The sequence below is a fragment of the Arachis ipaensis genome, chromosome B6 (assembly GCF_059453495.1).
Source record: "Arachis ipaensis isolate K30076 ecotype BB chromosome B6, ASM5945349v1, whole genome shotgun sequence".
NCBI lineage: Eukaryota > Viridiplantae > Streptophyta > Magnoliopsida > Fabales > Fabaceae > Arachis > Arachis ipaensis.
The window spans coordinates 114,897,248-114,914,349 of NC_142441.1; positions in this window are offsets into that span (position 1 = coordinate 114,897,248).

Below are 17,102 nucleotides of genomic sequence, written 5' to 3' on the forward strand. Positions count from 1 at the left end.
AGGATAAGGCCAGAGATCAAAGTTTGAAGGAGGTAGTCAATGAGTTAGCTCCAAAACTTCCAAATCCATGCTTGAAAGCAGTAGAGATGGTGCAACAAACCAAAGAAATCAAGGAGGAACTAGATCCAAAACCTCCAGATGAGAAATTCAACATCTCAGAAAAGGAATCACCAAGGCAGGGAGTATCTTTTGAGAAAGAAAAGAAGAAGAGGCCAAGAGGGTGGAGAAACAAGAAGATCCCTACTGAAGGCTTTTCGCCAGGGGATAAAGTAGTGTTAAACACCCAACCAATGAAGGTGTCCCCACAATCATCTGAATACTACACTGTGAACCGGGTCCTTTCACTTGAACACCTAGAGATCATCAAAAAGGAGACCGGAAGGAAGTTCACAGTAAGAGGAGAAAAGCTGAGGCACTATGATTTTCAACCCCCATGATCTAAGAGGATCGATGTCAAGCTAATGACAATAAAAGAGCGCTTGTTGGGAGGCAACCCAACCTGAGGTAGTTTTCTTTTCATAGCTTTTTCAATAAAAATGTTGAATAATTGATATGTATTGCAAGGAGCTAAGTTTGGTGTTGCACACCAAAAACAACTTAAGGGAGAATGGAGGATTCTAAGTTTGGTGTTCCACCAAAACCTCATTCAAAAGCACATTCTAACTTCCTGCACATTGCTAGTCCAAGCAATCAAACAGATTATTCAACCACTTAACTGCTTTTGAGTCTTAACTTCATAACCTTTAGCAAGGATACAAGATTCTGCCTAGAGTTAACCTGCTGTATCCAGAGAAGTGGCAAGAAATTAAATTTGGTGTTCCCTCACCAAATTAAATCCACAAGCCACACTCAATTCATGCATACTAACTGGTCATCTAAGGGCTTGAGAAGCAAGCAACTTTTGAGAATTGTGCAGGGAATTCACCACCATTTGAAGACACTATGCATCATAACTCAAAAGGGCACAACAGAAGGAAGGACAAAGGAACTGCAAACCAATAGGTTGTATTTACACTTAACTCTTGCTGTTGAAAAAATGTTTTGACTTGTGTTTTGTTAAAGTGTTCATCTAATACAAGTAGAATCACTCTTAAAATAAGTAAGCTAGTCTATGTGTGTGCTTGTGTGTTTACTTTCACTGAACAAAAAGCATGCTTTGTCCCCTGCATTTTCAATTCAATAAAAGAAATGTTTAAATGTGAAGTGAGATAGTTCTCTGTTAGACAGAAGTACAATAAAAGTAAGTGGTGGTATGTATGTGTGATTGTATGATAGCTCACTTTTAGTGAATAAGAGAACTAGGATGTCTCCCTCTAAGTAGAAAGTGGCCTACTGTCTATGAATCTCAATCAAATAAAAATCCTTGGTTAGAAAGAAAAACAAAAAGAAAGAAAAAAGGGGAGAAAAAGAAATAGCCAAAGAGTGGCAGAACAAAAGAAAACAAAAAGAAACAAAGCTGGACACCAATAGCTTGAACCTTAGAATATATGCCTGTGGTGTCTTTGTATTAGGATCTGCTTGGACCACTAAGCTCTTTGGAGTGCATCAATACTCGGTGACTTGGGTTAACTAACCCGGGATCATCAGCTGAAAGTCCACTATCAAGAGCAACCTAACTACAAGGTATTTAGTAGCCCAAAGAGGTGCAGAGCATCAATGTTTTAAGAAGGAATGTAAGCCAAGTGTCTATAGTGAATAATGTGTCAAGTATAAAGAAAAGAAAATGAACTTGCTACACATGACACTCAAATAAAGCTTATGAACAAAATAATAGCCAAGGATAAAGGAATAATGAGAGGTCATAGCAGTATGTTACTTGAAGCTTGAAGGAGACTTTCTAGGCTTAAGAGTCAATAAGAAGTGAGTGTTTACATATCCACATAAAACCCCATGAACTACCAATAACACTCTACTAGCATGAACATCCTCTTCCATTTCATTCTTTCTTCTCAATAAATCTTTTCTTGCTTGGGGACAAGCAAGCTTTAAGTTTGGTGTTGTGATGACAAGTCATCTTAGCCTAGTTTCACTAGTCTTTTTCTTTTGTTTTCAAATGAATTATGCACTTTCTTGAGCTACAAGCAAGCCAATTGGGTAGATTTTCATGTTTCCTTTGATTTAATCAACCATGTATGAATTAATGCAATTTCATGAGGTTTTATGCTATAATTGTCACATATTATGAAAGAATGAATATCTCATGATTTTGAGCATAGCTTTGATGTGTTTGGTTGATTAATGATAGGTGAAGAAAGCTTGGAGAAAGGTTGAAGCAAGAAGGAATGGCTAGGAGGAAGAGAGGACAAAAAGTTTGAGCAAAAGTTTGCCTCAAACTTTAGCTCAAACTTTTGGATTAATTGAAAACGAACCAGGGAGCAAAAAGCTGGAGCAAAAGTTTACCTCAAACTTTTGGGCAAAAAGCTGGAGCAAAAGTTTGCCTCAAACTTTTTGGCAAACTTTTGGCATCACAAATCAACACCCTGGAGAGCAAAAGTTTGCGCCAACGTTTGCCTCAAACTTTTTGGCAAACGTTGGCGCATGAACAACACACCCTGGAGAGCAAAAGTTTGCGCCAACGTTTGCCTCTAACTTTTTGGCAAACGTTGGCGCCATGAGTGTGCAAGGGGAGGCCAACGTTTGAGCAAAAGTTTGACCCCAAACTTTTGCCCAAACGTTGGTATCAGCAAAAGAGGGTGGCTGATGTGAAAAGTTTGAGTAAAAGTTTGCCTCAAACTTTTACTCAAACTTTTACTCAAGCTTTCATGATTCCAAACCCGGTTCAATTCGGTTCTTCTCCAAACTCCAAGAGCAATCAACCAAGGCCTCTATCAACCCAATTCCATCAAGAGCAAAGGCCCAATTGAAGGCTTGAAGACCATTTGAAGAAAGTGTATAAATAGCATAGGATTTAAGTTTTTCAGAGTTTTTTTTTTGTGGAAGTTTTTCAGAGAGCTTTCCTTTTAGTTTTCATAGAGAGTTTTCGGAGAGCTTTTGGTGTTGAGTGAATTTTAATTTCTAAGTCTCGGGGAAGGAGAATTGAATTCCCTTCCTCTTAGTTTTCTTGCTTTCAATTTCAATTACAATTGTCTTGGATCTTGGGTTGGAGAATTGAAGGAAATCTGTTTCAATCTCACCTTGGGATCTTGTTTAATTCTCTGCTTAATTGAATTTCAGTTTCGGTTAATTGCTTCTTCATCTACTTTCTTTGCAATTTACATTTCCTTTGCAATTGTTCTTGTTGGATCTAGGAAGGCATTGAGATCTAGACTTGGTTATCTAGTCTCTTGGGTCCTGAGATCTGAATTCCAATTTTACATCCCCTGTTTAATGCTTTTCAATCTCATTTACATTTCTGTTTTTAGATCCGATTCAATCCAAGTTATCTTCTACTTCTCTGTTCGTTGCAATTTACTTTTCCTTGTTTAAATTCTGCAAATCCAATTCCCAATTCCCTTTACAATTCAAGCCATTTACATTTCTTGCAATTTAAGATTCTGCAATTTACATTTCTTGCGTTCTAAGTTTCTGCCATTTAATTTCTTGTTCTTTAAGATTCAGCACTTTAAATTTCAGTTCTCTTTACTTTCATGCAATTTACCCACTCCCTTTACTTTCTCTGCAATTTAAATTTTGCAAATCACAAATCTCTCAACCAAATCTTGATTCGCTTGACTAAATCAACCACTAAGCTAAAATTGCTCAATCCTTCAATCCCTGTGGGATCGACCTCACTCCCGTGAGTTATTATTACTTGATGCGACCCGGTGCACTTGCCGGTTAGTTTTGTGTGTTTGGCATTCGTTTTCCAAAAATACACATCAAAGACCATCACCAGTAAAGATTAGATTTGAGTCTCTGAATTCCTAGAAAGGATTCAAGGTGATATATGTGGACCTATTCATCCACCATGTGGATCTTTTAGATATTTTATGGTCCTGATAGACGCATCTTCGAGATGGTCACATGTGTGCTTATTGTCTTCTCGCAACCTGGCGTTTGCGAGATTACTGGCTCAAATTATTTGGTTAAAAGCACAATTTCCAGAAAATACAATAAAAAACAATTCGTCTTGATAATGCTGGTGAATTTACTTCCCAAGCTTTTGATGCTTATTGTATGACTAATGGAATAAGTATTGAACATCCAGTAGCTCATGTTCACACACAAAATGGGTTAGTAGAATCACTTATTAAACGCCTCCAATTAATTGCTAGACCTTACTTATGAGAACAAATCTCCCAACCTCGGTTTGGGGCATGCTATTTTACATGCCACAACATTTATTCGTTTGAGGCCAACGAGTTACCATCAATTCTCTCCTATGCAATTAGCTTTTGGCTAGCAGCCAAATGTCTCCCATTTAAGAATATTTGGGTGTGCGATATATGTTCCCATTGCACCACCTAATCGCACCAAAATGGGACCCCAAAGAAAATTGGGGATATATGTTGGATATGATTCTCCCTCTATAGTAAGGTATCTTGAGATACAAACTAGAGATGTATTTAAATCCCGGTTTGCGGATTGTCATTTTGATTAATCAAAATTTCCAACATTAGGGGGAGAGAATAAGCTTCCTAAAAAGGAATTTAATTGGAATGCATCATCCTTGATGCATTTAGATCCTCGATCAGGGCAATGTGAACTAGAAGTTCAAAAAATTATACATTTGCAAAGAATAGCAAATGAATTGCCTGATGCATTTTTCGATACAAAGAGGATAACCAAATCTTATATACCAGTGGAAAATACCCCAATTCGAATTGATGTCCTAGTTGGACAAATTGCCACCGAAGCAAATACACGCCAGAAGCGTGGCAGGCCTGTTGGTTCCAAAGACAAAAATCTTCGAAAGAGAAAAGAGGTAAATACTATTCCTGTCAAAAAAGACATAGTAAAGACACCTACAATTGTCCAAAATTCTGATATAGTTTTAACACCAGAAGACGTTCAGATACCTGAAAATTGTGAAAATAACGAGATCTCGATAAATTAAGTCTTTACAAGAGAGAAATGGAACCGAAATAAGACAATTGTCAATGAAATATTTGCATATAATGTGGCATTAAATATCATGCATGAAAGTAAGGATCTTGAGCCAAGATCTGTCGAAGAATTTCGATACAGGAATGATTGGCCAAAAATGGAAAGAAGCCATGAAGGCTGAGTTAGAATCACTTGCAAAACGTAAAGTCTTTGGACCTGTAATCCGTACACCTGAAGATGTAAAACCTGTTAGATACCGATGGGTATTGTGAAAAAACAAAATGAAAAAAATGAAGTTGTACGCTACAAAGTTTGACTTGTAGCACAAGGTTTTTCACAAAGGTCCGGTATAGATTATGAAGAAACATATTCCCCTATAATGGATGCGATAACATTGCGTTATTTGGTCAGTTTATCTGCATATCATAAACTGCATATGCCTTTAATGGATGTGGTAACAACCTACTTATATGGCTCATTAGATCGTGATATCTATATGAAAGTCCCTGAAGGACTAAAGATATCTAAACCATCCAATGAATATTCACAAGGGTTATACTCAGTCAAATTGCAAAGATCTTTATATGGTCTGAAACAATCTGGATGAATGTGGTATAATCGTCTTACTGAGTATCTGGCCAAAAATGGATTCAAGAATGATGATATCTGTCCATGTATTTTTATAAAGAAATCTGCATCTGGATTTATTATAATTGCTGTGTACGTTGATGATTTAAATATCATTGGGGCTCCTGAAGAGATTCCAACAATTATAAAAACTCTAAAAGAAGAGTTTGAGATGAAAGATCTTAGAAGGACTAAATTTTGTCTCGACCTGCAGATCGAGCATATAAAAAATAGGATCTTTATTCATCAAACAACATACACAAAGAAGATCTTGAAAAGATTTTATATGGATAAGTCACATCCCTTGAGTACCCCAATGATCGTAAGATCTTTGGATGTGGAAAATGATCAATTCCGTCCTAAAGAAGAAAATGAAGATATCATTGGTCCTGAAGTACCATATCTCAGTGCCATTGGAGCACTAATGTATCTTGCTAATAATACAAGACCCGATATATCATTTACTGTGAATTTACTAGCAAGATATAGTTTTTCTCCAACCAGAAGACATTGGAATAAAATCAAACAAATCTTTCGATATCTTCATGGAACGGTTGATATGGGATTGTTTTATCCATATGGATCCAAGTCACAACTAGTTGGCTATGCAGATGCTGGATACTTGTCTGATCCACATAAAGGGAGATCTCAAACAGGATATTTGTTCACATATGGTGGTACAGCTATATCATGGAGGTCCACAAAACAGACGATAGCAGCAACCTCCTCTAATCCTACTAAAATACTCACGATACATGAAGCTAGTCGCGAGTGTTTTTGGCTCAGAAGTTTGATCCAATATATTCTGTCATTATGTGGACTGATTGACCATAAGATAGCTCCAACTGTCCTGTTTGAAGATAATACAGCATGCGTTGCTCAACTTAAAGGCGGATACATCAAAGGCAATAGAACAAAGCATATTTCTCCCAAATTCTTCTTCACTCATGATCTTCAAAATCAGGGGACAATTGATGTCCAACAGATCCGCTCAAGTGACAATCTGGCAGATTTATTCACAAATTCACTCCCAAAATCCTCCTTTGAAAGATTGGTACATGAGATTGGGATGCGCCGATTCCGAAACATTAAATGATGTCGACAAGAGGGGGAAACTGTACTCTTTTTTCCTTGGTCAGGTTTTTTTCTATTGGGTTTTTCTTGATAAGGTTTTTAATGAGGCAGTCCCCGGCCCATCACAAAGGATATTGTACTCTTTTTCCTTCACTAAAGTTTTTCCACTGGATTTTTCTTTAGTAAGGTTTTAATGAGGCATAATCCTAAATAGACATCCAAGGGGGAGTGTTATGACAAGAATGAATAAGAATAGATGTCCATTAATGAGTATTCAATTTTTCTATGTTGAGAGGAACAAGTTTTTATGTTGAAGAGAATTAATGAGATTTGAAAAACAAGTTTTGTAAGCATGTATTGGGCAAAAGGAATATACACAAGCAATAGAAACAGAAACACTATTCTCTCTCGTATAAACTCTCTTTCTTCTTTCTTTTGAGTATACGTTACTACATATATAATATTAGTAAATATATTAATTACTTTTATTATTATAGTGAGATAATTATATTGGTAAATATCAATATTAGAGTCTTCTAGTTATATTTATATTATCTTTCTTATTTATTCTACAACAAATTTATATTATTTGTTTTGATTTGAAGTGAGGTTTTAATTAAATGATTTATCTTTTAATATCATGGTTATATGTAACCTAACTTTTCCTTTTTTTTTAACATAGGATATTAAATATCCTATTAAAGAATTTTCAACTGCACTTTTTTTTCCCGAGAAAACCATAGTCTCATTTATTCAAAATTGAAACTCTATCTTTGTGCAAAAGTAAATATATCGTTTCAAAAATAAATTTTTGAGTAATTATTTAAATTAGTTTCTAAAATTTTTTAAATTAAATATTTTAATTTTTTAAATTTTAAAATACACAAAATAATTTATAATATTTATTTCTATTAGATAATATAAATACCCTCCAATTTGATTCAAAAAAGAAAATACAAAATAAATTTTGAAAAATTTTAAAATTCTAAAATAGTTTTTTAAATTAAACATATCAAATTAAAAAAAAACTATATTATTTAACAAAAATAAATATTAGAGATTATTTTATGTATTTTGAAATCTAATAAACTAAAGTATCCAAGACTAAAATCTTAGAAACTAATTTAAATAATTACGCTGTACTTTTAAACTAAATCCTACAAGAGTTTGACACTGGGGGGGGGGGACTTTATAGAAAAGTTTATAAATAGTCTAGGTATCATTTTTATAAGTTAGTCTAGGTATCATTTTTATAAGTTTAGAATATTGATAAAACTTTCTATGAGTAAATAAAATTGATTATTTATTTATGAAAAATAAGTAATCATTTTTATTTTGAAAGTTAAAATGCTAATAAATCTATGAATTATTCTCTACATCCAAGTAATTTTAACATCCAAGTTCATTCAAGTGATTTAGAGTCACGCGCTTTTTTTTATTGCTTTCTTCTCCCCTCGTAGTGTTGCTTCTTCTTCTCCTTCCTTTTTCTTCTCCTTCATCGTCATCGTCATCGTCATTGTCATCGTCATCGTTATCATCATCTTCTTCTTATACATATCGTCGTTATCGTTATCGTTGTTATTATTATTGTTAAATTTTTTCCATGGTGATGATGTTTTCTGATCCAAAATTAATTCTTGATGTGCTTTTGTTCATGATTCAGTCTTGTTTGTGTTATTATTTTCGAACTAAGTTAATTGTGTCGCAATTGTTATGTAATTTCGATTCATTCTTGAGTTAATTGTGTCGCAATCATTATATAATTTCGATTCATTTTTGAGTGAATTAAGGTGCATTTGGACTCGATGTCCTACACAATTCAAAACTCTTTCTCCTCTTTCTTCTCATCTTCTAGTGCTTCTTCTTCTTCTTTTTTATCTTTTTCTTGTAATCTTCACCTTCTTATTTTATTTTCTTAAAATTCTTTTTGGTTTACTCTCTTGAAAGGAAAAAAAATAAAGAAAAAGAGAAGAAAATATCAAACAAAAAAAAACATATTAATGACGTTGTCTAAGGCAAAATTGATTTTGGATGTGTTTTTGTTCATGATTCAATTTTGTTCATGTGCTTATTTTCGAACTAAGTTTACGTGTCGCAATCATTATGGTAAATTTCGGTTCTTTTTTGAGTTAATTTGTCGCAATTGTAATGTAATTTTAGTTCATTTTTGAGTTAATTGTGTCGCAATCCATTATGTAATTTCGGTTCATTTATGAGTTACACCCTACCACACTGAGCTTTACGCTTAAGTCGTAAAACAGAGGTGGTGTGATATTACGACCTCTAAAATAAAATGTGTACATGTAATAGCAGAAAGATTATAATATACTAGGAGTCTTAAAGAATAGGAGAAATAAAAATCGCGAAATTAAAACGCATCGCTCAATAAACGAGTTAACTTGCGTGCTAAGAAAGTTATAACCATCAAACATAAGATTATAAAAGTAGGAATAGAGTGCCAAAGATACAAAATAACAAGCTCCTAACTCAGCCCACGAAGTCAAGACTGACCGGAGAATATTTACACACACACACACACACACACACATATATATATATATATATATATATATCCAAAACCCAAATGTACATAAACAAAATCCTGCCTCTCCATAAACCTCTAAGAGGATCAAAAGAACAAGTTATGCGGAGAGAAAGCTAAGTATATATATATATATATATATTGTGTTGCAATCATTATATAATTTTGGTTTATTTATGAGTGAATTAAGGTGAATTTGGACTCGTTGTCCTGCATAATTCAAAACTCTTTCTCCTCATCTTCTACTGCTTCTTTTTCTTCTTCATCTTCACCTTCTTATTTCATTTTCTCAAAATTCTTTTTGATTTACTCTCTTGAGAAGAATAAAACCAAGAAAAAGAGAAGAAAATATCAAACAAAAAAGAAGAAGAAACATATTAATGACATTATCTGATCCAAAATTAATTTTGGATATGTTTTTGTTCATGATTCAGTCTTGTTTGTGTGCTTGTTTTCGAACTGAGTTTATGTATCGCAATCATTATGGTAAATTTCGGTTCATTTCTGAATTAATTGTGTCGCAATCTATTATGTAATTTCGGTTCATTTCTGATTGAATTAAGGTGCATTTGGACTCGTTGTCTGTAAACTCTGGGTCATTAATAAATAATTAGTCAATAAATTAATTATTATTTAAAAAAATAAAAAAATTAAATTTTATAGTTTAATGAAGTAGAAATAATTAAATTATGAGTTTTGATACTAATTTTAAAGATTTTGACACAAAATTAGATTAAATAGACCGAATCAATTGAAGTGGACCTGTATTAGGCCCAAGAACCCAAAAACCCAAGCCCAATTATATAAAAAAACCTTCCCCATTGTTAACAATTCTGATTTGCACATAGAGAAAGAGAGAGCACGGTGGTTTGGGGAAAAACAAACGTTATCACCTTAAAATTTTAATTACTCGTAACTTTTATTCTGGAACTTCAATTGACAAGCCGTCAGCGATCATGTGTTCGTCTCGAAATTCTCTACAAAATCCACCGAACAATTTGGTAAGAAATTTGAGATTTTGTGCCCAGTTATTCCCCCTTTCAGTTTTGCGAGTTAGGTTTTGAAATTTGAGAGATTTTGTGATTTTGATGGTTCAGGGGTACTATAACGGTGGATAAAAAAATCCTAACCTTTGTGAATTGGTGATTTAGTGAGCTCCATGTTGATTATTATGATATTGTGTGAGTTAGATTGTGCCTCTTGTTATTTTGGAGTTCAATTTGGCGGTTTGGAACAAAATTTGGGTGATTGGGCTTGCGGAATTAGAAATTGGAGCTGTGAATATAGGCATTTTGAGGTGCTCTGGCTTAGGGAGAATCCAACCAAGTTATGATTTTGGTTTCTTATAGTTAATGTTTAATGTCACGTGAAAATTTAGGCTAATTGACCCTAGGATAAGTTTGGATTGAGTTTTATTGTTGATGTGATTAGTGAATATATGTATGTATGTATGTGTGCAATTTTTGGGATTTGATATGTGTATATGAATTTGGTGGAATTATGAGTTGTGATGATGTTATATTAATGAGTTTATATGTTGATAGGATTGTGGCATGAAAAGGGGGTATGTGAGTATAAGCATGCGTATGCGGAACTCTTATTTGGCCAAATGTGATTTTTTGAATGTTTAACCAAATATCTAGCTTTTCAAACCTCTTTTACACTTGTTTAAGGTTCGTTAGTGAGTCTTTAAGTCTTAGAACGGGATGAGTCTGTTAAATAAGTTGAGGAGATATTTGGGAGGGTTTTGCGAAGTGTTATCTAAATTAATGAGGCATGGTAATGTTGAATAAGAAGTAAATAATGAAGATAATAATAATAATAATAATGAAATGTAGCTGAGTTGAGAGGTGTTTAATGATAAGATTGGTTATGAGAAAGAAGAATAAGGAGAACTGAGTTAATTATGAACTTTGAATGAGATATGACGAGATTGATTGAGATATAGGAGACCGGGTAAGATGCAGTGGCGTTGTCCACTTGCTTCGGGTAAGAAATAAGGAAGAAAAATGATTGAAAGCGATTTTGAAGACAATGATTATGAATGTGAAGTGTGAATGTATGTTCTGTTTTATTTTGTTGCATCATTTTCTCTCTATTGTAAAGTGCGTCGGGCACTATATCCATGAGTGTGTCGGGCACTATATCCCAAGAGTGTGTCGGGCACTTTACCCTGGAAAGTGTGTCGGGCACTATATTCCAAGAGCATGGCGGACGCTATATCCCAAGAGGTGTAGGAGCACTTTATCTCAGGAAATGCAGCGGGCATTATATCCCATGAGTGTGGCGAGCACTATATCCCAAGAGTGTGACGGGCACTATATCCCAAGAGTGTGGAGCATGTCAGAGAGACGATATCCGGTTTAGCTACCAAATGTGTCGGGTTCTGGCAAGGTAACCGACACGTGAGCTCACGGCCAGTAGGACAGACATACATCATGTGCATTTGTATGTTTTACTTGAATGTGCATTGTTTTGGTTTGCTTAACTGTTCTATCTCTACTTATCTACTACTTGTTCTACTTGCTGTAACTGCTATCTATATCTGTGCTTTCTTTGTCTATTTTGTTTGTCTTTGCATTTGAGATATCTCTCGTTTGGCGGAGGTGTGACGAGGGTAGTTCCACCGGTGTTTCGGAGGATTGGAGGAGGCGAAAAGTGAAATATTGAGTTAGAGTTAGATTGAGAACTTGAATCCCCTTAGATAAATTACCGAGATTTTTTGGCTTAGAATTAATCTTAAGTTTAAATTTGAGTGTTGGAGTTCTAGGAATGCCTCTGGCATTCCCGGGGCCTTTTATAATAACTATGCGGACACATTTACCATGCTGAGAACTCCCGGTTCTCATTCCATACATATTCTGTTGTTTTCAGATGCAGGACGTGAGATGCCACGTTGAGCTTGCTGAAGACTCTTTGGTAGCGAAGAACTTACTTTTGGAACTTGGTATTTGTGTTTCTAGTTTGTATATAGATGTATATTCTCCATTGTTATATTTGTATTTGTATTTTGTCCCTCTTAGAGGTTGACTATGGAGAACTAAGATTTGTATTTTTGTCTTTTAGTTCACTGTTGGGTTGTATAATATATTTATATATATTCTAGCCGGTCTTAACTTCGCAGGTTGAGTTTAGAGCTTGATTATATTTATCCGTTGGAGCTCTATATATCTGTCTTTTGGTCTCCGTATAAGCTTTTCGTCTTATCATTTTTCGTTAGCGATGCATCTTGGTTTTGTTTTGATCTTACCCCTTTTTCCTTCAAGGCTCCTAACTATATTATCCTTGTCATATTTGTACGTATTTTTATTCTTAGAGGGTCATAGCGCCTCAACATCTCTGATTTACGTCCTAGGCGTAAAATTCTGTGTGGTAAGGTATTACATTGTCTTGGACAATTCAAAACTCTTTATCATCTTCCTCTGCATCTTCTATTGCTTCTTCTTCTTCTTTTTCATCTTTTTCTTCTTCATCTTCTCCTTCTTATTTCATTTTCTCAAAATTATTCTTGATTTACTCAAATTTAACACAATTTTTGAGTTCTGCAGATTATTTACCATTGTTCTCTACTTCTCTTTCTTTCTGAGTTAATTGTGTTGCAATTATTATGTAATTTCGGTTCATTTCTGAGTTAATTGTGTCGCAATTATTATATAATTTCGGTTCGATTCTGAGTGAATTAAGCTGCATTTGGACTTATTACCCTGCACAATTCAAAGCTCTTTCTCCTCTTCCTCCTCATCTTCTACTGCTTCTTCTTCTTCTTTTTCATCTTTTTCTTCGTCGTCTTCTCCTTCTTATTTCATTTTTTTAAATTCTTCTTGATTTACTCAAATTTAACACAATTTCTGAGTTCTACAAATTCTTTACCCATTGTTCTCTGCTTCTCTTTCTTTCTGAGTTAATTGTGTCGCAATCATTATGTAATTTTGGTTCATTTCTGAGTCAATTGTATCGCAATCATTATATAATTTCGGTTCATTTTTGAGTGAATTAAGCTGCATTTGGACTCGTTGTCCTGCTTAATTCAAAACTCTTTCTCCTCACCTTCTACTACAATAACAGCAATAATAGCAGCAACAAAAGAATGACGATGAAGAAAAAACACGCAAAGAAGGAGAAGGAAAAGAAGAAAGAGAAGGGACAGCAGGAGAAGGAAGAGGAGGAACGCGAAGAAGAAGAAGACGACGACGAGGATAACGAAAGTTCTGTGAATGTAAATGACTTGGTTGGAAGAATGATATGTGTGCGTGTAATCACGCTCTTTTTAATGAGAATAATTTTTGTTGGTGTTAGGTCTACTTGGTTAAACTTGGATGACAATATTATTTGAATGTGTAGCAAATCTATAAATCTATTTCCACATAAATAAAATTGTGTATCCATAAAAAATAATTTGTATAATAAAAATATCTAAATGTCAGATTCATTTATTTTGAACTTATAAAAATGATAATTTGTTGGGTATGCAAATAAATATCGGTGTGAAGAACACAGATTTTTATTTTTCTATAACCGCAAAACCACTACTTCTAGCAGTAACTGGGCAGAGTGGTGATAATATAAGAATAAAAATCTTAGAATCGTATTTTTTTCCCTTAAATTTTTACCTCAAAATTTTCTTTCTTGTCCTTTCTTTCTATTGAATAGAAAGAAATTACTTTCTTTATAAAAAATATATGGGAAATGCTAGTTGTACAATATTAATCAGCCTTTAATCAGCCTTTAATCAGATTTAAATAATATTTAATTATTTTTTTAGTGTAACATGTTCCTATTTTGTAGATACATATCTATAATTAGATTTTAATTTAAATTTAAATTTTAAAACCAACCCACTTCATTGGTGGTTACGGTGACTTTGCTTTACTTTCGTAACTTCACGTAACACATACAGTTTTTTAAATTTCTTATTCTACGGGATATTCACGCATTAGTGAATCCCAAACCAAAAAGGACGCTGCCAGCTGAATTCTCCATCTCGTCTTCATTGGTGAAGACCATCACCACCTTCCAGCTGAAGCACTCTCTCATTTTGCATTGGTGAAAGGTATCATTATTTTTCACACATGTGTTTATGTAATTTGTTAAGAAATATCATGTTAGACATTTTTAATTATATTTTAATTTAAATATAAAAACACTCTGCTGATTTAATTGGAACAAGGTTGATCTTATTTAATTTTATTAATAAAGTTGTTGCAAATAAAGTATATAATCAACAATTAATTTAAAAATTATGAATGGTCGAATATAATTATATACATAAACTAAAATATTTTCAATTGTAGTTTCTTTTTCAATTGTAACACATCTAAAATATTAAGTTATACAAAAAATATTTTTAAAACACATCCAAAATCATAAATCTAAAATTTAAATTTAAACATTAAAAAAGAATTGAAACACATCTAAAATTATGAAGTTATACAGAAAATATAAAATCATAAATCTAAAATCTAAATTTAAACATTAAAAAATAATTGTAACACATCTAAAATTATGAAGTTATACAGAAAATATTTTTGAAACACAGCCAAAATCATAAATCTAAAATCTAAATTTAAACATTAAAAAATAATTGTAACACATCTAAAATTATGATGTTATACAGAAAATATTTTTAAAACCCATCCAAAATCATAAATCTAAAATTTAAATTTAAACATTAAAAAGACAGCGTTGTAAATGAGCGCCGAAAAGGAGGAAGGCAGCGTTGAGGATGAGCGTGAAAGAGGATGAAAACGTGACTTCTCAATGTGCACCTCTGAGTTTTTCACGTGCGCCTCTGAATTTTCGACATGGCGCAAACGTGACTTATCTGCTTCTTTGAGTGTTTTGTATGAGTTTAATTAATAATTTGATAGTTTAAGGTTTATTTTATATTTTTAAAATCAAAATTTTGAATTTTGAATAATTTGATTTTTAGATATGTATTTAAATTATAATATATTAATAATTAAATATATTAAATCTGAAACAAAAATTTAAAATTTAAATTTTAAATTTCAGTTTTTTTAGATTGTATTTTGAATGTGTATTTAATTTTAAAAAGACAATAAATCTATTCATAATTTTTAGTTGTGTTTGTTTTAATTTTTTTTAATTATTGTAATAAAAGGCTGAATGTTGTACGATTTTTAAAGGATACCTAGTTGAACCGTTTTCTCTCCAACTAGATAAAGATTTAGTACCAGGACAAGAATTTTGTTCCATTGGGATAGGAATTATTTTGTTTACGAAAATTTTGAATTTTTAAAATTAAAATGGGATACTAAAAATTTAGATAAAAATAAATTAGGAGTCTATGTATTAGACTATATGGCTGCCATCGAAGACTTCTATAATACAAATATGTATATAGAAGAATTTAGATGAGATAATTTTGCCATATACAATAATAAAAGCCGTTTGTTGGGGTTGTGAAAAAATAGTTAGAGGCCGATACTATAAGACAAAGGGTGAAGAAGAAGCGATATGATTTGTATTTTGCTGCTAAAGCCATTTAAAAGTGTGTTAATACACTCTCTAAAAGATTGGAATCCTTCCTTGATACATCCATAAAGGAAGTCATGGGATACACCTTGGTGTCATCCATATGTATCAAATTATATGGAGAAATTTGAGTGTTTCATTTCTACATGAAATGCTATGGAATATTTGCCACAAGATATTTAACTGACAAGTAAAATAGTTACGGACAATCTTGGCCTCCAACATTTTAATGGAAATAAAATTCTTAATCCAATTTTGATTGGAGGAACATATTACGACAATCCTATTGAGTTATTACACTTTAAATATTATGTATTCTTTATATATTCCAACTAAAAAAAATTATAACAAATAAACCTATATGTATTGATAAAAAAATATTCTAAGTTAAAGTCGAGAGGTCCATTAAAAGTAAAAGAAATTGTAAATGATTCTCCAAAAATACTATTGAGGTTGACGCATATAATTTTTTCTTATTCCATTGGGGATAGGAATTATTTTATTTATGCAGATTTTGAATTTTTAAAAGTAAAATGGGATAGTAAAAATTTAGATGAAAACAAATTAGGAATCTACGTATTAGACTATATGGCTGTTATCGAAGACTTTCATAATGCAAATATGTATATAGGAGAATTTAGATGTGATAATTTTGTCATATATAATAATAGAAGCCCGTTTTTTGGGTTGTGGAAAAATTGTTAAAAGGCAGACACTACACGATAAAGGGCGAAGAAGAAGCGATATGATTTGCATTTTGCTGCTAAAGCCATTCAAAAGTGTGTTAATCCACTCCCTAAAAGATTGGAATCTTTTCTTGATACATCCACCGAAACAAGTCATGGGATACACCTTGGCATCATCCATATGTATCAAATTATACTGAAAAATTCGAGTGTTTTATTTCTACATGAAATGCTATGGAATATTTGCCACAAGATATTCAACTACTTATAATGAAAATAGTTACTGACAATCTTGGCCTCCAACATTTTAATTGGAGAGCGCGTGTTAATGAAAATAAAATTTTTAATCCAATTTTTATTGGAGGAACTTATTACGACAATCCTATTGAGTTATTACATTTTATATACTATATACTCCTTATGTACTTCCACTAAAAAAATTATAACAAATAAGCCTACATCTACTATTGATAAAAAATAATTTAAGTAACATGAAATCAATTTATGCATGGGTACGTGTCCTAATCTAAGATGCCAAATGTTGTTGTGTTTATTGTGTGTAGGTATTGTGGGATGAGAAATTCTAATTCTGTACTCGGATATAACCATTCTATATACTCAACAATGTCAATAATCTTTTATTTGGATCGATCTTTTACCTTACAACCCTTATTATTGATTAACAATTGACA